We start from the raw sequence: 25,463 nt of genomic DNA, 5'->3' as shown, positions 1-25,463 counted from the left end.
CTTAAGCAAGTAAAATAATAACAGCAGCAAACACGTACTGTTTACTATGTGCCAGATACTACTGAAGGATTAAGTCATTAATCTTACCAACAACACTGAAGTACATACTAATACATACTCCCATTTTACAGACAGGAAACTGAGATACACAGATTCACAGCTAGCCAGTGGTAAAGCCAAGATTCAAATCCAGGTCATCTGGCTCCACAGTCTGTACTCTTAATCACTATGCTATGCTGCAAAGCTAATTGTTAATTGTAGATATACAAGACTCCAACTCAGCTTCCTCTTCTTTAAAGCAGTATTACTGGGGCGCCTGGGTGGCTCAGATGGATGGGCTTCTGCCTTCAGCTCGGGTCGTGATCCCAGGGTCCTGGGATCGAGCCCTGCGTCGGGCTCCCTGCTCCACGGGGGGCCTGCTTCTCCCTCTCCCACTCACCCTGCATGTGTTCCCTCTCTCGCTGTGTCTCTCTCTGTCAAGTTAAGTACATAAAATCTTTAAAAAAATAAAAAATTTAAAAAATAAAAAATAAAGCAGTGTAACTACTGTCAGCATCACCTACATAGCTCATACCTGATATGACAGATCTGGTTCTGGGTCAGTATCTCACCTATCTTCCCAGCCTTTCAGATACCCACAGGCACTCCCTTGGATCTATATTGTACCGTTGTTGTTACCAGTTCTGTTTCATTATTTGTATTAAGTTCCAATTTGTGTTCTTGCTTTTCGTATTAAGAAAATACCCATTTGGGTGCCTGGGTGGTTCAGTCGTTAAGCATCTGTCTTTGGCTCGGGTCATGATCCTAGGGTCCTGGGATTGAGCCCCGCATCAGGCTCCCTGCTCAGCAGGGGGGCCTGCTTCTCCCTCTCCCACTCCCCCTGCTTGTGTTCCCTCTCTCTCTCTCTGTCAAATAAATAAATAAAATCTTAAAAAAAAAAAATACCCATTGGGGTGCCTGGGTGACTCAGTCGGTTAAGTGTCCGACTCTTGATTTCAACTCAGGTCTTGACCACAGGGTCGTGAGTTCAAGCCCAGTGGTGGGCTCCACACTGGGTGTGGAGCTTACTTAAAAAAAAAAAAAAGACAAGACACATTAAACAAAAATAGAAAAGACCCATTATTCTCACAAAGGAAATTCATTTATTCATTCCTATAAGAACAGGACTGGTTCATAATGAGAACTTCAAGGGGGTGCCTCGATGGCTTATTCAGGAGAGCATGTGACTCTTGATTTTGGGGTCCTGAGTTCAAGCCCCATGTTGGATGTAGCTATTACTGAAAAAAAAAAAAAAAACTTAAAAAATATATTTTGGGGTGCTTGGCTGGCTCAGTCGGTGGAGCATGTGACTCTTGAACTCAGGGTTGTGAGTTCAAACCTCACATTGGGTGTAGAGATTACTTAAAAATAAAATCTTTAAAGAAAAAAAAAAAAAAAGAATTTCAACTGATTTGGGAAGCCCAGAGCAGCCAACAAGAGGAACTCTACATCCCCAACCCAGGAGACAGTAAGGCAGGCTAGGGTGCCAAAACACTCTAGTAGGAGACCCAACTCCATGCAACTAAACTGCTTGTGCCCTACATGACAGGAGCTGACCAAGCTGATACTTTTATTCTCCACAGCTGCTGAGGGCAGGGTCAAGCCTCAAGCAGCTGGTGAACAAGGTTAACTACCCTACAGCCAAGCTCCACTGACAGAGGACCACAACGTTACCTGCTATTCTGTGCATATAATCTGCCCATGGAAAAGATAAGTGCTTGTGAACTCTAAACACTATAGGACATCAAAAATTATTTGTTAAGTCATATTTCCTCTTTCAGGTTACCTAAGGTCAGGGAGGAAAAAGTAATTTTATCTATCACTGGTTCCATATTATCTGTCCCATACCTGCTCCTTATTTCTTAGCTTTAAACCCTGGGTTTTACCCAGAACCCCGCTCAAGCAGCTAACTTATTACTATCCCTTGGAAAAGTCTCTGATTGGGGCATCTGGGTGGCTCACTCAGTTGAATGGCTGCCTTCAGCTCAGGTCATGATCCCGAAGTCCCGGGATTGAGCCCCACATCGGATTGAGCCCCACATCGGGCTCCCTGCTCAGTGGGGAGTCAGCTTCTCCCTCTGCTCCTCATTCAACTCTCCTCCTCTCTCTCTCAAAACAAATACAAAAACAAAAGTCTCTGATTATTCATGATCAGTCTTAACCCCTTTTAAGAGCCCTTTTTGTTATACTACATAGGATCTCACAAGACTTATTAGGTTATAAGAATAGTATACTCTTTAAAAAAAAGTACCATAGGGGCGCCTGAGTGGCTGAGTCGTTAAGCGTTTGCCTTTGGCTCAGGTCATGATCCCAGAGTTCTGGGATCGAGCCCCGCATCGGGCTCCCTGCTCCGCAGGAGGCCTGCTTCTCCTTCTTCCACTCCCCAACTTGTGTTCGTTATCTCACTGTGTCTCTGTCAAATAAATAAATAAAATCTTCAAAAAAAAATTAAATACAAAATAAAAAAAGTACTATACTCTTAATTTACATTACATTCAAAGAAGCACCCCCCACATACCAAGAGGATACCTTCCTTTAGAGAGTTACTACTCCACAGCCAAGGGAGTAAAGGGTCTATTTTATAAAGTAAAAAAAATTTTAATTATAAGAAAGACTGTAACCAGATTAAAATAGAATTTCTAAAAATCCCTTTACCAGAACAAAATATTAATAATGCCTTCCTCATAAATCCAGTAGTAATTCTTATTAAATAGAGACACAGGGGCGCCTGGGTGGCTCAGTCGTTAAGCGTCTGCCTTCGGCTCAGGTCATGATCCCAGGGTCCTGGGATCGAGCCCCGCATCGGGCTCCCTGCTCAGCGGGAAGCCTGCTTCTCCCTCTCCCACTCCCCGTGCTTGTGTTCCCTCTCTCGCTGTCTCTCTCTGTCAAATAAATAAATAAAATCTTTAAAAAAAAAAAAAAAAAAGGCACATACAAAATCACTATTATCTTGCTCTACTTATATCAGACTCTGTTTACCTTCTTATATATTATTCTCTGGTCTCCCCCCGACACACACACACCAGAGTTTGTACCTTACCCACATATACAAGAGCACATCTACAGTCCACTTTCTGCTTTCAATTTCCATTTCTGAAACCTTCCAAGTTCCTCACAGGCTCTAGCAATAAGGAATTACTGGATGCTATTATCTGTTGCCATTTCTGATCCTGTAGTTGCACAGCGGGCCTGAAGAACCAGGAGAATGGCAAAACAAGTTAAGAAGGAGCCCAGGGGCGGCTGAGTGGCGCAGTCAGTTAAGCCTCTGCCTTTGGCTCAAGTCATGATCCTGGGGTCCTGGGATGGAGCCCTGCATCAGGCTCTCTGCTCAGCAGGGGAGTCTGCTTCTCCCTCTCCCTCTGCCCATCCCCCGCTCTCTCTCTCTCTCAAAATAAATAAGATCTTAAAAAAGGGGGGGGAGCCCAGAAAAACTGCAACTCCATGAAACACTAGAAAGTCTCAACCCAGGTTTGTCACTATACTCATTAGCTAAATATGCCATTCTACCCATGTCCAAATGTTAGCAAGCATATCTCCAGAAGCATCAGGAATTTCTCACATCAAACAAAGTTTAAGAATCTTGAACAGTGGATCACTATCCATCACCATCCCTGGCTGCACAGTACAATCACTTGGGCAACTTCTAAAAAATGAAACCAAATAAAAAATTAAAATTAAAGAAAGCAAGAAAGAAACCAGGTCCTAATAAAATCAGAGCTACTCAGAATAGGATCCAGATATCAATATTATTTTTTAAGGTTCTCCCAGTAGTTCCTAGAAAGTTAAAGAGTTACCATATGACCAAGCAATTCCACTTCTAGGTACAGACCCAAGAGAACTGAAAACATACGTTTGCCCAGAAATGTGCACATGAATGTTCACAGCAGCATTATGACAAAAAGCAGAAACAACCCAAATGCCCTATCAACTGATGAATGGATAAACAAGTAAGGCATAACCATACATTATTCAAGTACTAAAAGGAACAAAGTTCTGGGGTGCCAGGCTGGCTCAGTCAATGGAGCATGCAACTCTTGATCTCACGATGGTGGATTCAAGCACCATGATAGGTGTAGAGCCTACTTTAAAAATTAAATTAAGGGGCACTTGGGGCGCCTGGGTGGCTCAGTCGTTAAGCGTCTGCCTTCGGCTCGGGTCATGATCCCAGGGTCCTGGGATCAAGCCCCGCATCGGGCTCTCTGCTCCGTGGGAAGCCTGCTTCTCCCTCTCCCCCTCCCCCTGCTTGTGTTCCCTCTCTCGCTGTCTGTCAAATAAATAAAATCTTTTTAAAAATTAATTAATTAATTAATTAAGGGGCACTTGAGTGGCTCAGTCGGTTAAGGTCTGCCTTCCGCTCAGGTCATAATCCAAGGGTCCTGGGATCAAGCCCTGCATAAGGCTCCCTGCTGAGTGGGGACCCTTCCTCTCCCTCTGCTGCCCCCCTGCATGTGCTCTCTGTCAAATAAATAAAATCTTTAAAAAAGTAAAATTAAATTAAAGGAATAAAGTTCTGATACATGCAACAATATGGACGAACCTTGAAAACATTATCCTAAGTGACAGAAAAAGACCACATAATTATTATTCCATTTAAAGGTAATATCCAGAATAGGCAAATCCAGAGACAAAAGTAAATTAGTGATTACCAGGGGTTAGCAGCAGGGAAAAATAAGCATTGATTGCTAATGGGTTGGGTTTCTTTTCAGAGTGATGAAAATGTTCTAGAAAGAGATGTGTGCACAGCTTCGTGAATATACTAAAAAACCACTGAACTGTATACTTTAAAAGGATGAATTTTATAATATACAACTTATATCTCAATTTTAAAAAAATTTCTTTTCAGGGGTGCCTGGCTGGCTGACTCAGTAGAACATACGACTCTTGATCTCAGGGTTGTGAGTTCAAGCCCCACATTGGGTGTAGCGATTACTTAAAAATAAAATCTTAAAAAAGAAAAAAAAAATTGGGATGCCTGGGTGGCTCAGTCAGTTAAGTGTCTGCCTTCAGCTCAGGTCATGATCCCAGGGTCCTGGGATGGAGTTCCACATCAGGCTCCTTGCTCAGCAGGGAGCCTACTTCTCCATCTGTCTGCCGCTCCCCCTGCTTGTGTTCCATCGCTCTCCCTCTCTCTCTCTCTAATAAATAAAATTTTTAAAAGAACTATATTTTAAAAAAATCTTGGGAGGCTCAGGGGGCTCAGTTAGTTGAGCATCCGCCTTCGGCTCAAGTCATGATCCCAGGGTCCTCGGATCACGCCCCACATCAGGCTCCCTGCTCCAAGGGAAGCCTGCTTCTCCCTCTCCCACTCCCCCTGCTGGTGTTCCCTCTCGCTGTGTCTCTCTTAGATAGATAGATAGATAGATAGATAGATAGATAGACAGACAGACAGACAGACAGACAGATTAGATAGATAGATTAGATAGATAGATAGATAAATAAAATCTTAGGGGCGCCTGGGTGGCTCAGTCGGTTAAGTGATTGCCTTCAGCTCAGGTCCTGATCCTGGAGTCCCGGGATCGAGTCCCCGCATTGGGCTACCTGCTCAGCAGGGAGTCTGCTTCTCCCTCTGATCCTCCCCCCTCTCATGTGCTCTATCTCTCATTCTCTCTCAAATAAATAAATAAAACCTTTAAAAAAAAAAAATAAAATAAAATCTTAGGGGCACCTGGGTGGCTCAGTCATTAAGCGTCTGCCTTTGGCTCGGGTCGTGATCCCAGGGTCCTGGGATCGAGCCTCACATCAGGCTCCCTGCTAGGTGGGGAGCCTGCTTCTCCCTTTCCCACTCCCCCTACTTGTATTCCCTCTCTCACGGTGTCTCTGTCAAATAAATAAATAAAATCCTTAAAAAAAAAATAAAATCTAAAAAAAAAATCTTGGGGAGCCTGTGTGGCTCAATCAGTTAAGTGTCTGCCTTGGGCTCAGGTCATGATCCCAGGGTCCTGGGATCAAGCCCCGCATTGGGCTCCCTGCTCAGCGGGGTGTCTGTTTCTCCCTCTACCCCTCCCCCTTGCTTGTGCTCTCTCTCACATTCTCTAATAAATAAAATCTTAAAAAAAAACAACTTTCCAAGCTTCTAATGTACAACTGGGATGTCAAACTACTACTATGGAATTAGTGGGCCTCAAAGTGTGATGTCAAGACCAGCAGCAGCATCACCCGAGAACATCACAAATGCAAATTCTCAAGGTCATCCCAGACCTATAGAACCAGAAATTACGTTCAGAAAGACAAGTTTGTGTTTTTTATTCTTTTAAGTAATCTCTACCCTCAATGTGGGGCTCAAACTCATGACCGTGAAATCAAGAGTCACACACTCCACTAAATGAGTCAGCCAGGTACCCTAGATCGGACTCCCTGCTCAGTGGCGAGTCTGCTTGTCTCTCTGTCCCTCCCTCCTCCTCCCCCCACCCCTGGCTCGTGCATGCACACCCGCGCTCTCTCTCAAAATAAATAAAATAAAATATAAATAAATAAATAAATAATCTAGTTGGTGAGCATCCTTTCAGTGTTTTCTATTTGTTTTGCATCACTGTCATCCACTAGAAATGGCTGTATCATGCTTTTATCACAGAACATTGAGATATAAACAACTATGTAAAAGCAACACAGCATTGTAATTATAGCACCTCAATTATCCTGTTCAGCTACAGAATCCAGTATTATGGTACTCTGAAAGAAAACTCCTTAGGGGCCAGGATGGTTTTGGTTCCAACATTTTTTGAAATAAATGCCTTCTAAAATGCAACACATACCTCCCATCTTTGAGAAATACAGTACAACAAACATCATTTAACTTCTGATTCTACATCAGTTATTGTAACCATGTGATGAGTAAAGTGGGAAATTTGTCTGTATTCTTTTTGTTTTTTGCTGTTTTTGTTTTGTTTTTTTCTTAAACTCTACACCCAACATTGGGCTCAAACTCAAGACACAAGATCAAGAGTCCCACGCTTTACCAACTGTGCCAGCCAGGCACCCCAGTCTGAATCTATTCTAACCCCAGGACATACCTAGGAACTTCTTTCCTAAATATATCAATCCTGTCTTTCCTGTCCCTGGCCTCTTTCTCTAAAGTGGCACCATTTACGTATCTGCCCTTCTGGGCAGCACAGTATGGCTACTTTTCAAAATTAGTTTCTTGGGGCGCCTGGGTGGCTCAGTCAGTTGAGCGTCTGCCTTCGGCTCAGATCGTGATCCCAGGGTCCTGGGATTGAGCCCCACATCCAGCTCCCTGCTTGGTGAGGAGCCTGCTTCTCCCTCTGCCTGCAGCTCTGCCTGCTTGTGATCTGTCAAATAAATAAAATCTTAAAAAAAAAAAAAAAAGGTTTCTTTGTTTTTTTCCCAAAAATAGTCTCTGAACCCAAGGACAATGCAATGTTTCAAACTGTCATTTATTTTATTTTTATTTTTTAAAGATTTTATTTATTTATACATGAGAGACAGAGGCAGCGGGAGAAGCAGGCTCCCCGCAGAGCAGAGAGCCGATGTGGGACTTGATCCCAGGGCCTGGGATCATGACCTGAGCTGAAGGCAGACGCTCAACCAACTGAGCCACCCAGGCGTCCCCAACCTGTCATTTATTTTAAAAGCATCTGCACGGGGGCACCTGGGTGGCTCAGTTAAACATCCGACTCTTGATTTCTGCTCAGGTTGTCATTTCAGGGTCATGACACTGAGCCCCGTGTGGGGCTCCACGCTGAGCGTGGTGTCAGCTTGAGACTCTCTCTCTCTCTCCCCCCCTCCCCCTGCTCATGCTAAATAAATATACATAAAATCCTTTTTAAAAATAAAAATAAAAAAATAAAAATCATCTGCATTATTTTTAACTCATTCATGAGTTTAATGGGGGGACAGGGGGGCTTTCCACCAAGCCCTTGAGTAGCTTAAGCCCTCAAACCTCGATTTTCAGCAGTCTGCATAATGACTTCTAGGATAGCTTGAGTGATTAAGAGACGACCCTACCCACATGCCAGCATCCACTCATGTCAGCATGCATTTTATCAGGGAGGGAGGAAAGGAAGGAAAGAAAGAAGAGGGCCTACTTCCTGAGTATTAACAAAAAAGTGGTAATAAATTGCCAAGTGAATGTTCCCATCTCAAATTCTTCTGTCCCTAACCCTACTTTAATGTGGCTCTTTCCCAATCATGTTCAGCTGCATTAGTCCCACCTATCCTCTCTGGAAAGAATCAAGTGAAGTCTCAAGAGACCTTCTGAGGGAAAGGGTATGCAGAGGAGATGCCTTCTCCTTTTGGCTTATTTCCTCTTCATAAGACCCAGTGAGAAAGGGAAAGAAAAGTGTCAAACCATAGGTTAACTGACCTCACCATCCTTGGGGATACAAGTTCAATAAGCCAAATGTTTCTTTTAATCAAGTCATATTGACCACAACCAGTCACAAAAATCAAGAATCTTTTATTCTTGATACTCTAAGCCAAAACATTACCTAAACCAAAATGTCAGTTTAACTCATTTCTTATTTTAAGATTTTATTTATTTGACAGAGAGAGAGACAGCGAGAGAGAGGGAACACAAGCAGGGGGAGTGGGAGAGGGAGAAGCAGACTTCCTGCCGAGCAGGAAGCCCGACACACGGCTCGATCCCAGGACCCTGGGATCATGACCTGAGCCAAAGGCAGACACCTAACCAACTAAGCCACCCAGGCACGCCTCGTTTCTTTTCAAGCACAGAAAAGCCATAATGATGGTCAATGCAGGAAAATCTCCAACTCCAAGCTGTGAAAAGAACTCCAAGAAATCCCATATATAACAACACTCAAAAATGTTACCTAGGTCAATTAATTCATAATCACTTGAAAGTTTTAGTTCATATCTCACAAAACTTTACAAATCTCCAATTCTTATTGAAGACAGATAAGCAAGAATATTTCAAGTTATTCTCATTTTTCACATTTCTGCATGAACTACTTAAACATTGGACACTCAATTGTTATAAATATTTCACAATTTATAGAAGTTCAGTATATCCATTACTAAACCATTCCAAGACAGCTATATCATCTCTAGCTATTACTGTAAGCCAAAACTATAAATACTGATTTTTAAGTACTTAAGACCCACAGTTTTTCACTACAGTTCTCCAACCTTCCTCATGAATGAGAATATAGTCTGAGTTGTTTAAAAAAAAAAAAACGTGTAGGGGTGCCTGGGTGGCTCAGTCAGTTTAAAGTCTGCCTTCAGCTCAGGTCATGGTCCCAGGGTCCCGGGAATGTGCCCCACATCAGATGCTCCTGCTCAGCAGGGAGTCTGCTTCTCCCTCTCCCTCTGCCTGCTGGTCTTGTGCTCTCTCTCTGTCAAATAATCTTTTTAAAAATAAATAAAAATAAAATGTATTTGTTTTATTCTAATGGCAACTTCATTACCATTTCACTCACACCAAAAGCAACTTTTAAAATGTCAGTTACCTGAAGAATGTATCAAAATATAGTCATGTGATCCATTCAAATGTTAACACACCTGTCACTTATACACCAGGCTCAGTTTTCATTCAAATACCAAATACAAAAATCCTTAATAAGGAAATCTCCTACCACTACTATTGAGAAAATATTCCCTAACCTTTCCCTTCTCAGAAGTATGTGTATAGGGGCGCCTGGGGTGGCTCAGTGGCTCAGTCGTTAAGCGTCTGCCTTCAGCTCAGGTCATGGTCCCAGGGTCCTGGGATCGAGCCCCGCCATCGGGCTCCCTGCTCTATGGGAAGCCTGCTTCTCCCACTACCACTCCCCTGCTTGTGTTCCCTCTATCGCTGTGTCTCTGTCAAATAAATGGATAAAATCTTAAAAAAAAAAAAGTATGTGTATAAAAAACCTGCTCAACTATTCTCTACATCTACATTAATCTCAAAAACAAAGGCTTACAAAAATTACCATCCAAGCACTCTGGGAAACTGCATGTTCTATCTTGTAACCAATGACTATTTCAGCTGTGTATCTCAAAAAGATTACAGGGGCGCCTGGGTGGCTCAGTCGTTGGGCGTCTGCCTTTGGCTCAGGTCATGATCCCAGGGTCCTGGGATTGAGCCCCGCATCTGGCTCCCTGCTTGGCGGGGAGCCTGCTTCTCCCTCTCCCACTCCCCCTGCTTGTGTTCCCTCTCTCGCTGTGTCTCTGTCAAATAAATAAATAAAATCTTTAAAAAATAATAAAAATAATAAATTAAAAAAAAAAAGATTACACTCACTGCCTCCACTTCCTCACTAAACATCTCCTTAACTTTTAATGTGGTTTCCCTCACCCTCATTCCAACAGTAGGAAAAATGCTATTCCCCAGGTCACTACTGACCTCCACCTAATTGTCAAATCTTTTTTCTTTTCTCATTCTTTCACCTGTCTCTGGCATTCAACATATTTCATAATTTATTCCTTTGGTCTCAGACACCACACCACCCTGGTTCTCTTTTTTCCTAAGATCCTCAGCCACATGACATCATTCTCCCAGGCCTGACTTGTAAAATTGTTCATTCTTGAGCACATTCTCCCTTCCCACAGAAATTTTATGCTCTACTGGCATCAATAATTACCTCCAACTTCAAAGCAAAAGTGAAAGATCTTATGTTTCTCCAAAGATTCAGCACACATCTAACTGCCTACTAGGTATCTACACCTACAATGGAACTCATCCAAAAGCACCTCGTTTGAAGACTTGTGAAATTTTCCAAGGGACCAATATTTTTCAGGGTTCCAGAGCGCAAAACCTTTAAACCATTCTTTTAATGCCACCATTTCTTCTCATACCCAGTTAAGTCACAAGATTTAAGACCTTGGGGCGCCTGGGTGGCTCAGTTGGTTAGGCATCTGCCTTCGGCTCAGGTCACGATCCTTGGGATCGAGCCCCACATCTCCCTCTGCCACTCCCCCCTACTGTGTGCGTGCTCGCGCACGCTCTGTGTTAAATAAAATATCTTTTAAAAAAAAGATTTAGGACCTTATATCTATGCCTTCCTTTACAATTCTGTCTGCCATCAACTCTGTGTAAGTCCCTGAATTAAGGATCGTTGTATTTAAAGCCTCCTTGTCTTGGGCGCGTGGGTGGCTCAGTTTGTTAAGCGACTGCCTTCAGCTCAGGTCATGATCCTGGAGTCCCAGGATTGAGTCCCGAATCAATGTCCCTGCTCAGCAGGAAGTCGGCTTCTCCCTCTGACCCTCCCCCCTCTCATGCTCTTTCTCTGAAATAAATTAAAAAAAAAAAAAAAGAAAAAAAGCCTCCTTGTCTTATAGGAGTAAGTTATATAGCCCTCGTCCAGTACTACTTCTGATATGTCAGTGTCACATACATAACCCAGCAATTATAAGGTAACTTCATCAACTATATTATTAGTAATTGCCTCCTCTCTGGTTCACGGAAACTTCCTGCCCTCATATACTTGTCTGAACTACCTTAATTGTGAAATTGATTGCAAAGTGGCCCGCTTAATCTTCTAGAATACTGCTAAAATCCACCATCATCTGTTTACAAAGCAACTCCTTGATAAAATACAAACTCTTGGGGCACCTGGGTGGCTCAGATGGTTAAGCGTCTGCCTTCGGCTCAGGTCATGATCTCCACGTCCTGGGATTGAGCCCCATGTCAGGCTCCCCTGCTCAGCAGGGAGTCTGCCTCTCCCCCTCTCTATGCTCTCCACCCCCATGCTCTCTATCTCTGTCTCAAATGAATAAACAAAATCTTAAAAACAAAAACAAATAAAAACCTCTTTATCCCTTTCTGATTCCTACACTTTGGTCAAACTGGCCTTGCCATACTCCCAAATTGCACCTTTTTGCCTCCACCTTCCACAGGCATGTTTTCTCAACAGCATACTGAACATATCCCATTTTCTTATTTTCTGTCCCTTAATATAAACAGCAATTACTCTCTACTTGATGTCCATAACTCCATGGCATTTTAGGGCATTTTAGGCCCACTTAACAGCAGCTTGAGTCCTTACGTGTAATTTTCATTTAATTTTATAGCTTTCTTCTGACTCTGTTCTCACAGTGTGCTATCAATTGACTTCTCAGTGTTGTATGCCTGACCTCCTTATAGATGCACCTAAATTGGCAGAGGGCTTAGAGATCAGTTCACCATGCCAATTAAAACAGCAAGTAAAATCAGAATGAAAAACCAAAGCAAAGGCAGCATTTCTTTTAAACCACAGAATCAGGGGCGCCTGGGTGGCTCAGTCGTTAAGCGTCTGCCTTCGGCTCAGGTCATGATCCCAGGGTCCTGGGATCGAGCCCCGCATCGGGCTACCTGCTCTGCGGGAGGCCTGCTTCTTCCTCTCCCATTCCCCCTGCTTGTGTTCCCTCTCTCGCTCTCTCTCTCTCTGTCAAAATAAATAAAATATTTAAAAATAAAATAAAATAAAACAATTAAACAGAGTGCCTGGGTGGCTCAATTGGTTAAGAATCTGCCTTCGGCTCAGGTCATGATCCCACAGTCCTGGGATCGAGGCCTGCATTGGGCTCTCTGCTCGGCAGGGAGTTTGCTTCTCCCTCTCTCTCTCTCCCTCTATGTTCTCCCTCCTATCTCTCTCTAATAAACAAAATATTTAAAAAATAAAAAAAATAAAAAACAAATAGCTCAAATTATCTAAAAAAAACCCCACAATATCTTCTGTGGTAATAAAACAGTAAAAGCCCTATATTAACAAGATTTTTATTCTTGTAATCACCATCTGGACTGTTCTGTATATACAGGGGTATTCTCCCACCATTACCTTAGCACTCCCAATCACAAGGAATTAAAAAGATACTAAATAAACTGAAGTACCAAAGCTAAGAATTTTCAAGAGGTCATCTAGTCTCCAGCAATTCAAAGAAGTGTTTCACCGACTAATCGATACACCAGGAAACTTCTAATCAAAATAAAATGAGCCCCTGACTGGGGAAAAATTGAGACATTCAAGTTGTTACTACTGGGGCACCTGGGTGGCTCAGATGGTTAAGCATCTGCCTTCGGCTCAGGTCATGATCCCAGGGTCCTGGGACCGAACCCCGCATTGAGCCCTGCATAGGGCTCCCTGCTTGGCAGGGAGCCTGCTTCTCCCTCTCCCTCTACTGTTTCCCCTGCTTGTGCTCTCTCGCTCTCTCTCTCAAATACATAAAATCTTTAAAAAAAAAAAAAAAGAAGAAGAAGAAGTTACTATTAAAAACTGACCCATGGGTACCTGGGTGGCTCAGATGGTTGGGCGTCTGCCTTTGGCTCAGGTTGTGATCCCGGGGTCCTGGGATCGAGCCCCGCATCCAGCTCCCTGCTCAGCGGGGAGCCTGTTTCTCCCTCTCCCTCTGCCTGCCGCTCCCCCTGCTTGTACTCTCTCTCTCTCTCTCTGTCAAAAAAAAAAAAACCTGACCCAAAGAAAACAATGTGAGTAACTTATAGTAAGAGTAACTGGAGGGGCGCCTGGGTGGCTCAGTCACTGGGTGTCTGCCTTCAGCTCAGGTCATGATCCCGGGGTCCTGGGATCAAGCCCCGCATCGGGCTCCCTGCTTGGCGGGAAGCCTGCTTCTCCCTCTCCCACTCCTCCTGCTTGTGTTCCTGCTGTTGCTATCTCTGTCAAATAAATAAATAAAATCTTAAAAAAAAAAAAAAAAGAGTAACTGGATTGCCTTACTGGCTTAGAGGAATATGCGACTCTTGATCTCAGGGTCGTGAGTTGGAGCCCCACGTTGTGCATAGCCCTCACTTGTAAGTAAATAAATAGAAGAGAATAACTTAGTTTCTCTTGGGGTACCTGGCTAGCTCAGTCTGTGCAACATGGGACTCTTGATCTCAGGGTTGTGAATTCAAACCCAATTTTGGGTGTAGAGGTTACTTAAAAAAAAAAAAAATCTTTAAAAAATAAATAAATAGGGGCACCTGGGTGACTCAGTTGGTTAAGCGGCTGCCTTTGGCTCAGGTCATGATCTCAAGGTCCTGTGATCGAGCCCCATGTCAGGCTCCCTCCCCAGAAGAGAGTCTTCTTCTCCCTCTCCCTCTGCTCCTACCCCTGGCTCATGCACTCTCTCTCTAAAATAAGAAATCTTTTAATTAATAAATAAATAAAATAAAGTTTCTCTTTTACTAGCTGCTACAAATAAACTACCAATGGCGGCCAAACAAAAGATACAATAATATAGTAATCAAAATAACAGCAAATTCTAATAAAACTGAACTAAAACTGACGCAAAATTCTGGGTTTTTTTTTTTTTTTTTTAAGGAGGCTCCATTCCCAGCATGGAGCCCAATGTGGGGCATGAACACACAACGGTGAGATCAAGACCTGAGATGAAATCAACAGCTGGACACTTAACTGACCAAGACACCAGATGCCCCTTTTTCTTTATTTTTCAAAGATTTTATTTTTTTAAGATTTTATTTATTTCAGACAGAGCGAGCCTGAGCGGGGGGGGGGGGGGGGGGGGGGGGGAAGGGGGGGGGAAAGAATCTGGAGCATTCTCCAAACAGAGCCCCTATGTTGGGCTTGATCTCATGACCCTGAGATCACAACGTAAGCAGAAACCAATAGTCAGATGCTTAGACTGCACCACCCAGGTGCTCCTCCAAATTTTTTTTTTTTTTTTTTTTTAAAGATTTTATTTATTTATTTGACAGAGAGACACAGCGAGAGAGGGAATACAAGCAGGGGGAGTGGGAGAGGGAGAAGCAGGCCTCCCGCGGAGCAGGGAGCCCGATGCGGGGCTCGATCCCAGGACCCTGGGATCATGACCTAGCCGAAGGCAGACGCTTAACGACTGAGCCACCCAGGAGCCCCTTGTTTTTCTTTTTAAGAGAAGCTCTTTATTGTAAAGAGATACTTGCTAAGGAAATATTTAGGCATATATGTCAAGATGTTTCACTTTACTTTCCAAAACATTCAGCCTCGCGGCGCCTGGGTGGCTCAGTGGTTAAGCGTCGCTCAGGTCATGATACCAGGGTCCTGGGATCAAGCCCCGCGTTGGGCTCCCTGCTCGGCAGGAAGCCTGCTTCTCCCTCTCCCACTCCCCCTGCTTGTGTTCCCTCTCTGTCAAATAAATAAAATCTTTAAAACAAAAAACAAAAAAACCCAGCCTCATAAGACAAATGTGCATAGTAGAAAGAAAAGTCAATGTAGCAAAATACTAAGTAGTGACTCCAGGTCAAAGGTATACATGTGTTCATAATACTCCTTCAGCTTTCATAGATTTAAAAAATATTAAATTAAAAAGTTGAAGGAAACCAAACAGAAATAATCAAAACTGCAAAAAGAACAGAAAAACAATAAACACAAGGCAAGTAAAGACTTTGATAGCAAAAAATATATACAAAATATCCGAAATTATAATCAACAATGACAGTCTCCATGCTCTAGTTAAAAGACAAGTTGGCAGGAGATATTAGCAAAGCAAAATCTAGCTGTGTGATGTTCACAAAAGATGTAACTAAAACATCCCACTAGAATTGCCAAAAACATTTAAAAATTAAAGCAATACCAAATGTAGATAAGGATGTGGAACTCTTATCAACTCAGTCTTGAGAATTTAGTTCTAATGTCTAAGGTATTCATTTATGTATGAATTTAACTTCTTCCCTAGGCTTCTAGAATGATTTCAATTATGTACATCCTCTAGAGAATTGAAAAAATAATCACTCAATTTTCTGTGTTCTGTAGTTAAGATGAAGAGCCTCATTAAAAATGAGTATACAACACAGTTTGGGTTCACCTAGTAAAGTTACACATACTACAAACACAACCCAAAAACTCCACTCCCAGTTACATAGTCTCAAGAAATCTTAAATCTTCTCTTACAAAAAAGTTTGTTTTGGGGGGAGGGTCAGGTTGTGCAAATGTTCACAAAGAGACAAGTAAAAATTCCCCATCACAAAAAACTGGAAATGACACAAACATCCATCACAATAGAGTAAGATGTGACATATCCTTACAGTGGAGTACCATACTACTAAAAACGACTGACAGAATCAACATGAATGAATCTAAAACATTTAAGAGTGAAAGATTGAGGGGGGGCCTGCCTGACTCAGTCAGTAGAACACGGGACTCTTGATCTCAGGGTTGTGAGTTTGAGCCCCATTTTGTGGGTAGAGTTTACTCTGAATGAATAATTCAAGACTGAAAATGGCAATATTAAACTATTATTCATGGATTATATGGAATAAAAACTATTCTAAAAAATTTTTAAATATATATATATTTTAAGATTTTATTTATTTGAGAGAGAGCAAGCACAAGCAGGGGGAGCAAAAGGCAGAGGGAGAGGGAGAAGCAGGCTCCCTGCTGAGCGGAGAGCCGGACGTGGGGCTCCATCCCAGGACCCTAGTATCATGGCCTGAGCCAAAGTTGAGCCAACTAACTGAGCCACACAGGTACCCCTCAAAAAAATTTTTTTTAAATAAACCCAAAATGGAGGCTAATGGTTACCTCTGGGAAAGAGGGAAAGGAATGTCCTGGGAAATGACAGGGGCTTTTAGGCAACAGTAATGCTCTATGTCTCAACTAGTCATTTTATTCTTGTTTTTGAAAACTCTACATGTGTTTTTATACCTCAGATACCTTCTTTGGTATGTATTCTCTTTCTCAATAAAAATCACAAGTATAAAAGTATTATCACACTTTAAGTATATGCTTTACATAAAGAAAAAAAAGGGGGCGCCTGGGTGGCTCAGTCGTTAAGCGTCTGCCTTCGGCTCAGGTCGTGATCCCAGGGTCCTGGGATCGAGCCCCACATCGGGCTCCCTGCTCCGCGGGGAAGCCTGCTTCTCCCCTCCTTCTCCCCCTGCTTGTGTTCCCTCTCTCGCTGTGTCTCTCTCTGTCAAATAAATAAATAAAATCTTTAAAAAAAAATAAAAATAAAAATAAAAGGAAAAAAAAAAAAGAAAAAAAAGGATTTCTGGGGTGCCTGGGTGGCGTCTCAACAGTCAAGCGTCTCAACTCTTGGTTTCGGCTGGGGTCATGGTCTCAAGGTCATGGGATGGAGCCATGAGTCAGGCTCTATGGAGTGTGCTTGGGATCCTCTCTCTCTCCCCTGCCCCTCCTCTCGCTCGCTCATGATCTCTCTCTCTAAAATAAACAAATCTTTAAAAAAAAAAAATAAAGGATTTCAGGGGCACCTGGGTGGCTCAGTCATGTCAGTTGTCTGCCTTTGGCTCAGGTCATGATCCCACATTGGGATCCCTGCTCAGCGGGGAGTCTGCTTCTCCCTCTCCCCTACTAGTGCGTGTGTGCTCTCTCTCGCTCTCTCTAAATAAAATCTTTAAAAAAAATAAAAATAAAAAATAAAAAAAAAAAAGAATTTCTACTAAAATGTTAAACCATGATTAACTCATTTTTATCTTTTGATTTTCTTGTATTTTCTAAAATGTTATTTTCTTAGGTCAAACAGTACCAGATAGCCTGACCCTGAAGTTTCAAAAAAGAGGAGGAACAAACTGATTTGGTCTAAGAACAATGTAATGTAAGGCTTGTCAATCAATCCTAAAGCCAGTCTTTTTTTTTCCTAGACCCTATTTCAGCTAAACCTGTATTTTTTTTAGGCCCACTTATTCTCTTGCTTAATGATTTGACAATGCCAAACACTGTTATCAAATGAAAACTCGCACCCTTCAAAGAGCACACATTCCAGCTAGGTAGACACACAATACAGGTAGCACTATGCACCTTGCCCAAGCCCATGAAAAGAGGTTGCAAAGATATTTTAGGTTTTCATCTGCCTGAAAGCAGCATGTTATGTGGCAAGTACAGTCAGAAGGTCTACAACCTCATCAGTTGAGACTGAGCATTAGAGTGTTATTGTATGGGGATGAAAGGGCAGAAGGAGGCAGAAAAATAAAATGGAGAGAAAACAAAGGGTGCACAAAGGGTCGGATGCTCAACAGACTGAGCCACCCAGGTGCCCCCACACAGTATAACTTGAAAGTTCCTATGTGACATCTTAGTTAAAAACAGGTTAATAACAACAGTGTTAAAAGAAACAAGGTTACAGCAACAATAAGCCTGAACTAAATCCAAATGAAATTCTCTATAAATCTGAAAATCTTCTCATAAAATTTTACGTTTTAGACCCACATGTATGTTCTATTGTTTTCAGAGTCCCAAATGAAGAAAAACAAGCTACACATTCCTAACAACTTTTCTAAGAACTCTGCGTAGTCTTAAATGACACACTCCTTTATCTAAGCCCCATTTCAATAAATTCCAAAGTTATGAGTTCCAATTCAATTGATCTCATCACCCAGTATGAAAATGAGTTATCTGAAAATTAAAACTCACTCTAGCATACATGCCATGTCAGCAGCAAATTCACAAACCTGGTCTTCAAAAACCTATGCCAGAAAAAAAGAAGAATGTAGCAGGAGGGGAAGAATGAAGGGGGGGAAATCGGAGGGGGAGAAGAACCATGAGAGACGATGGACTCTGAAAAACAAACTGAGGGTTCTAGAGGGGAGGGGGGTGGGAGGATGGGTTAGCCTGGTGATGGGTATTGAGGAGGGCACGTTCTGCATGGAGCACTGGGTGTTATGCACAAACAATGAATCAGGGAACACTATATCTAAAACTAATGATGTAATGTATGGGGATTAACATAACAATAAAAAAATTTAAAAACAAAAAAACAAAAACCTATGCCAAAAAAAATTTTAACTCGGGGCGCCTGGGTGGCTCAGTCGTTGGGTGTCTGCCTTCGGCTCAGGTCATGATCCCAGGGTCCTGGGATCGAGCCCCACATCGGGCTCCCTGCTCAGTGGGGAGACTGCTTCTCCCTCTCCCGCTCCCCCTGCTTGTGTTCCCTCTCTCGCTGTCTGTCTCTCTGTCAAATAAATAAAATCTTAAAAAAAAGTTTTTTTTAACTCAAATAATTTACTTTTTTTTTTTTTTAAGGTATTTTTATTTTGGGGATGCCTGGGTGGCTTGGTCAGCTAAGGGACTGCCTTCGGCTCAGGTTATGATCCCAGGGTGGAGATCAAGCCCCACATCAGGCTCTGTGCTCAGCTTGGAGTCAGCTTGAGACTCTCTCTCCCTCTGCCCCTCCCCCCACTCACACACTCTCTTGCTCTTTCTCTAAATAATCATTAAAAAAATTTTTTTAGAGGCCCTGGGTGGCTCAGTCGTTAAGTGTCTGCCTTAGGCTTGGGTCGTGATCCCGGGGTCCTGAGATCGAGCCCCACATCGGGCTCTCTGCTCAGTGGAAGGCCTGCTTCTCCCTCTCCCACCCCCCCTGCTTGTGTTCCCTCTCTCGCTGTCTCTCTCTCTGTCAAAAAATAAATAAAATCTTTGGGGAAAAAAAAAATTTAAAAACCCAAACCTGATTAATTTGGTTCTTGGACTTAAAAATGAAAAAAAAGGATTCCATTCCTAAATATTTGACAGTTGGGTCAAAATTATTTCAAAACTAACCACAGGCTTAAATGGTGATATTCCCTGTAAGTCTTCCCTCTCTTTGCCTTCCTTCAAGTTACATCTTCACCCTCCTTTGGGGGTGGGGTGGGGGGAGGGGAGAAAATAGCTGCTTCCAAGACCTATCAGTGAACCACCACCCCACCAGTCAACACAACCAGTGCCATACACTCCACTTTTAAAGGACACTCCATTTATTCGAATTAACTAAGAGCCAACTAATATTTGCTGACCTCATAGGATTAATAAACAAAATAAAATTTAAGAACACAGAAACTTCACAATCTGTGAATTCATGCAGGCATTCATCAAACAAAAAAAGTGTCTTATAACAACACATCTTAAGTCATCATTTTTAAAAAGGACTGGGAACTTGGGGCACCTGGGTGGCTCAGTGGGTTAAGCATCTGACTCGATTTCAGCTCAGGTCAGGATCTCAGGGTCATGGGATCAAGCCCTGGGTGGGGTTCTGCACTCAGAGCAGGCTGCTTGTTCCTCTCCCTCTGCATCTCCCTCCCACCTCAGCCCCCTCTCCGCTTGCACACGGGTCGAGCTAATAAATACATGAAATCCTTAAAAAAAAATAAAATAAAAGGACTGGGGAATCAATACTTCAAGAATAACACTTCCAAAGTAAAGGCTTCACTTCACACCAGTTCAAAATTTCAATACTGGTTTATACTTTCTTCATATAGTGTACTGTTAAAGGAGTAGAGATAGCAACCAGTTCCCATCAAAACACAAGGGCCTATTGAAATTAACCATTCTTCTCCATGTTCTCCTACCATTTCTCCCTAAACAATAAAAGTCACTCAGGCTAATACCAAGAGACACTGCTGGTGAATACTGCACAGGCTGCATCAGTTACCAGGAAAAGGAAGCGAGGTGTTATTGTTGTTCTAGCCTTGTTCTAAAGGCAGCTCCATGTGACTGCGGCTGGTCCAGCCCACATTTAAAGAGAGAGGCCAGAGGAAACCAGAGCAGCAGGAAACAGGCAGGAGAGGCAATTATCACAACCCTTTCCCATGGCCTCATTTCCATGCCACCACTTCCAGCCATATTTCAATCACAACAAAAAACTCTCCCTTCTCTGAATTTGAGGGTCAGAAGCAACAAGGAAGCAAATAGGGGAAATCAGAGCTGTGGAAAACTAGCAGGACAGAGGTGGGGGAAATCTCATCACACATGTGAACTAGCCTTATGGAGGAAAAATCAGATGGAACATACTGGAGATAAGCAGAAGAGCAGTGTGGGAAACTAGTCACTTCTGCATGATAAGTGTTCACAGCAAAGGGAGGATGATAGCCCCAGCCAAGGGGCCCTGCAGGTATGTAAGAGATATTGGTGGACTATAAGACTCTATGGTCTCCAGAGAGTGGAAATTACTCCCTTTCCTGAAACAGGTAAGTACCATCACAATCTAGGTACCCAATGCCAAGGATACAGGAGAACTTAGGTATTAGCTTCATCTTCCTTCCACCATTATTAGACAAACTGACACTAAAAATTGGGATGTACAATACATGACAGAAAGTGAGGAATACACTACTGACATAACTCTTGATTTAAAAAGTATACCATAGGGCGCCTGGGTGGCTCAGTCGTTAAGCGTCTGCCTTCGGCTCAGGTAAGGATCCCAGAGTCCTGGGATCGAGCTCCATATCAGGCTCCCTGCTCAGCGGAAGCCTGCTTCTCCCTCTCCCACTCCCCCTGCTTGTGTTCCCTCTCTCGCTGGCTCTCTGTCAAATAAATAAAATCTTAAAAAAAAAAGGAAGTATACCATAAAATTAATTAATTAAAAGTATACCATAATTGACGAGAAAATATAAAAGGCCTGGGTTCACCCAAAAAGTTAATTATATGCCCTTCGAATAAAAGATGTTTGGATACCTTATAAAGACCTTCAAAAGCTCTCAACTGTTAGGGCACAAAGGGGCTAAAGACAATAAGCCTAACTACTAACAGACCATACACCTCGGACGTAAGTAGAAACCAATATACAACAGAGGTGGTAGTAAGCTACAAGATTATGTCAAACAGGAAATAACAGAAACGATGACGGGATCAACTCCTAGAGAGAACAAGGACATAAGATCAGAGTGGCGGCACTTGAGATGCCTGGGCAAAAAATGAGATTGAAAACCGAGGCGAAAAGGTGGGAAAGTGATTCAGAAGCAAAGAAAACGGAAATATAATACACTAAAGAAAGAGTAACATAGAACTTTGGTTTACAGGGTGCTCTCAAAACTATATTTAAAAACTCTGATAAAACCAGACTAGAGGAACCGGGACTGAGGGGAAAGAAACTGAGTCCCCAGAGTCTAACACCAAAACCTCCCAGAATGAAAAGGAGTAGAATCTAACTATTCCTTCGGGTAAACCAAGAAAGGCTACAGAGCGCAGAAGTTGGGCTCTAAGATGTCCAGTCCCAAGACTAGCGACAGGCGTGAAAACGGGAAGGTGGTCAGGATGGGGAGCATCAGCGTGGCGCTGGAGCTCCAGCGGACAGACAGGGAGGGGACAGAGGTGGGAGAGAAAACCACACCCTCCAGGGCAGAAACCCGAAGGGGGGAGGGGAAGGCGCCCCCTGGGGTTGGGTGGGGCCAGGCCGACTAGGACCGCAGTAGGCAGGAAGAAGCACAGGACGACCCGCAGAGAGAGGAAGGAAGGAGCCCAGGCCTGGGCATACTGAGGACGCCTGAAGCTGGCGAGGGACGCTTGGCCCGGTCTTCATGAGTGGGCGCTGGGGCAGTATGAAGAGGGTTCGAGGAAAGAAGAGCTGAACCCAGGACTAGAAAGCGCACGCTGCTACGCTCAGGGCTCTGGAACAGGAAAGGAGACAGAGGGTGCCAATTACCGCTGCTGTTCTCGCTGGACTCGGGACCAGCTGCCGCCGCCGCCGCCGCTCGTTACCTGCCAATGTGCCTCTTACAAAGCAGCGGCGGCGGCAGAGGCGGCCCGGCCCGTCACGTGACCTCTGCGTCATGAGCGAAGGAGGAGCCACCACGCGACGCTCGCTCGGGGCTCGTCAGCCCGCCCACAGAGCGCGTCGCTTCCTCCAGCCTCCCACATACCAACTAGGAGAGGTCAGCAGCGCCGAGGCGGGGGTAGGCACCGGGAAGGAGCAAATAAGGGAGACCTTATAAAATTTCTCGTACTCAGAGCTGTCAGAAAGGTACTACATACCGCATCCAGGATGCCCACAACTGCAGCTTGTCGCGCTATGATGACCTCACAAGGCACCACGAGTCGCTCCCCTGCGGCCGCCTTCCTCTCATCACGTGATGTTGCCCAACCATTCAAAACAGGCCTGGCTTCCCAAACCTTGCGCGGGGGGTATAGTATCGCCAATATGCTGCACAGCAAAGGCACCCAACACTGCAGCCTTTCCCTCGCGGGTTCATAGACCTTGCATTTATGACTTAGTGCCCTGAGGCAAAGCCGAGAGGGAAAACGGACAGCAATGGCTTCTGAGACTAATACCGGCCGGCGCCGCTTGCCAGGTGGCTGAGCGTGGTTCCTGCTGGGAGTTGTAGTCCCGGCGGGGGGGTGGGGGGGTCCGCTAACACGTTCCCGGGCTCGCGCTCCGCTCCGCCCTCTGCGCGGGAAAACGCCAACGGCTAGCCGAAGTGCACCCGCGTGGAGCCGGCTTCAATAGGAAGTTACCCAGGGCAGAAGGGCCTCGGGGCTTCTGGCTTGTTAAATGTGGGCGTTGAATTCTTTCACCAAGCCCCTTATGCATGAGTTGATTAACATTTATTGACTGTTTACTTAATGTCAATACAGCAATTTTTACTAAATCTTATAATCAACCCATCGAAGCAGGGATTGCTCCCTGTAAAGAAAGGCTTAGAGGGGCACCTGGCTGGCTCAATGGGTAGGGTATGCTAGTCTGGATCTTGGGGTTGTGAATTCGAGTTCCACCTTCAGTGTAGAAATTACTTAAAATATAAAATCTTTTTTTTTTAAGATTTTATTTATTTGACAGAGAGAAAGAACACAAGTGGGCAGAGCAGCAGGCAGAGGGAGAAGCAGACTCCCCGCCAAGCGGAGAGGCCGACGTGGGGCTCGATCCCAGGACCCTGGGACCATGACCTGAGCCGAAGGCAGCCGCATAACCGACTGAGCCACCCAGGAGCCCCTTAAAATATAAAATCTTAAAAAAAATAAAATAAAAAAGGAAGCCTGGGGCACCTGGGTGGCTCAGTTGGTTAAGCGACTGCCTTCGGCTCAGGTCATGATCCTGGAGTCCCTGGATCGAGTCCCGCATCGGGCTCCCTGCTCGGCAGGGAGTCTGCTTCTCCCTCTGACCCTCCCCCCTCTCATGTGCTTGCTCTCTCTCATTCTCTCTCTCTCTCAAATAAATAAATAAAAAATCTTTAAAAAATAAAATAAAAATAAAAATAAAAAAGGAAGCCTTAGAGAGGTTCCGTTGTTTCTACCTGAAGAGAGCCAAACCAGATTCTGTCTCCAATGAATAACCCTCCTCTCAAAGATCTGTTTAACTCCAGGAATTAAGCATAATTGAGGCGATAATGCTTTATACTTGTAGCATGGTATTTTGGAGTTAATTTTTTTTTAATTTTATTTATTAGAGCGTGAGCGAGAGAGAGCAGGAGCAGGGGGGGAGGGTCAGAGGGCGAGGGAGAAGCTGACTTTCCAGTGAACAGAGTGTGGGGCTCCATCCCAGGACCCTGAAATCATGACCTGAGGAGAGGCAGACGCTTAACCAACTGAGCCACCCAGGTACCCCAGTATTTTGGAGTTTAGAGTATTTTCCCATTTACTGACCTATTTGATTCTCAAAGGCAGTATCCCAGGCTGGTTAGGTACACGGACTTTGGAATACAGCAGGCCTTGCCTCAACTTGAGCTTCCCTCCTTTGCAATGACACCACTTCACCAGGTTGTGAAAATTAAATGAGATCAGGTAGGGGCACCTGGGTGGCTCAGCTGTTTAAGCATCTGCCTTCGGCTCAGGTCATCATTCCAGGGTCCTGGGATCAAGCCCCACATTGGGCTCCCTGTTCAGCAGGGAACCTGCTTCTCCCTCTCTCTCTACCTGCTGCTCTGCCTGCTTGTGCTCTCTCTCTCTCTTTCTCTCTCTCTCTCAAATAAATAAATGAAATATTTTAAATAAAGAAAGAAATAAAATGAAGTCATGTAAAGTACCTGTTTGGCACCTAGTTAAACCCTCAATAAACAATTATTTTCACACCTGGTATGTACCCTTTGGGCACAGCAGATACAAAAGGTGCGAAGGGAATTAACATACACTGATCTTTGTGCAGGGCACTATACTAATTACTAGCTAACACCCTAGTTACTAATAGACTGTTGTAGGTTAAATTACTTGATGAATAACAATCAGAACCTTAACAGTTCTGCTCAGTTCAAGGGAAGCCTTTGTTATAAATCTGAATTGATCAAAGAATGCTCAGGCTGAAACAAAAATTATCATGACCATTCATGTGTAAATGTATCTTATCTCTCCCTTTTGACAGTGAGCTGGAATTGTGCCTGGTCAGTTCAGTCTTCCTCCTCTTTGTATTCCTGCTTTATAGAAATGTGTGGGAGAGTCAAAGATAAAACCACCCTTGAGAGGCAAAGACTTTTAATGGAAAGTGTACAAGAAAACAATTCTGAAAACAACCTGATAACAGGAGCTGTCTCTGTGGAATGGGAAGGAGGGTTTGTGATGGAGGGTGCTAGTCAACAGGGACTTATCGGGGTGCCTGGGTGGCTCAGTCGTTAAGCGTCTGCCTTGGGCCCAGGTCATGATCCCAGAGTCCTGGGATCGAGCCCCGCATCGGGCTCCCTGCTCCGCGGGAAGCCTGCTTCTCCCTCTCCCCTCCCCCTGCTTGTGTTCCCTCTCTCGCTCTCTCTCTGTCAAATAAATAAATAAAATCTTAAAAAAAAAAAAAAGGGACTTATCTAATCTATATTTTTACATGAAGAAGGTACTGGTCTTTTAATTAAAGATAAACAAGAAAAGAGAGACCGGGGTGCTTGGCTGGCTTAGTTAGAAGAGCATGTGACTCTTGATCTCAGTGTTGTGAGATGG

At 43.8% G+C, this 25,463-nt stretch overlaps 1 protein-coding gene across 2 annotated transcripts in view; it reads right to left on the bottom strand.

Moving 5' to 3' along the window:
• Window positions 1–22,612, bottom strand: part of UBAP2 (ubiquitin associated protein 2) — a 128,285-nt gene extending 105,673 nt beyond the window's left edge. Inside the window, exon 1 of one of the 2 annotated variants that reach the window (XM_032396916.1) lies at window positions 22,587–22,612. The gene's annotated coding sequence lies outside the window, so the exon portion shown is untranslated. Of the gene's footprint in view, window positions 1–22,257; window positions 22,377–22,586 lie in introns of those variants that run through there. The other variant, XM_032396915.1, reaches the window with a different exon arrangement.
• Window positions 22,613–25,463: the final 2,851 nt, after the last annotated feature.

Source organism: Phoca vitulina, unplaced genomic scaffold (genome assembly GCF_004348235.1).
Source record: "Phoca vitulina isolate PV1807 unplaced genomic scaffold, GSC_HSeal_1.0 scaffold94, whole genome shotgun sequence".
NCBI classification, from domain to species: domain Eukaryota; kingdom Metazoa; phylum Chordata; class Mammalia; order Carnivora; family Phocidae; genus Phoca; species Phoca vitulina.
The sequence above is the reverse complement of the archived record's forward strand: the minus strand, read 5'-3'. Positions and strand labels throughout refer to the sequence as shown.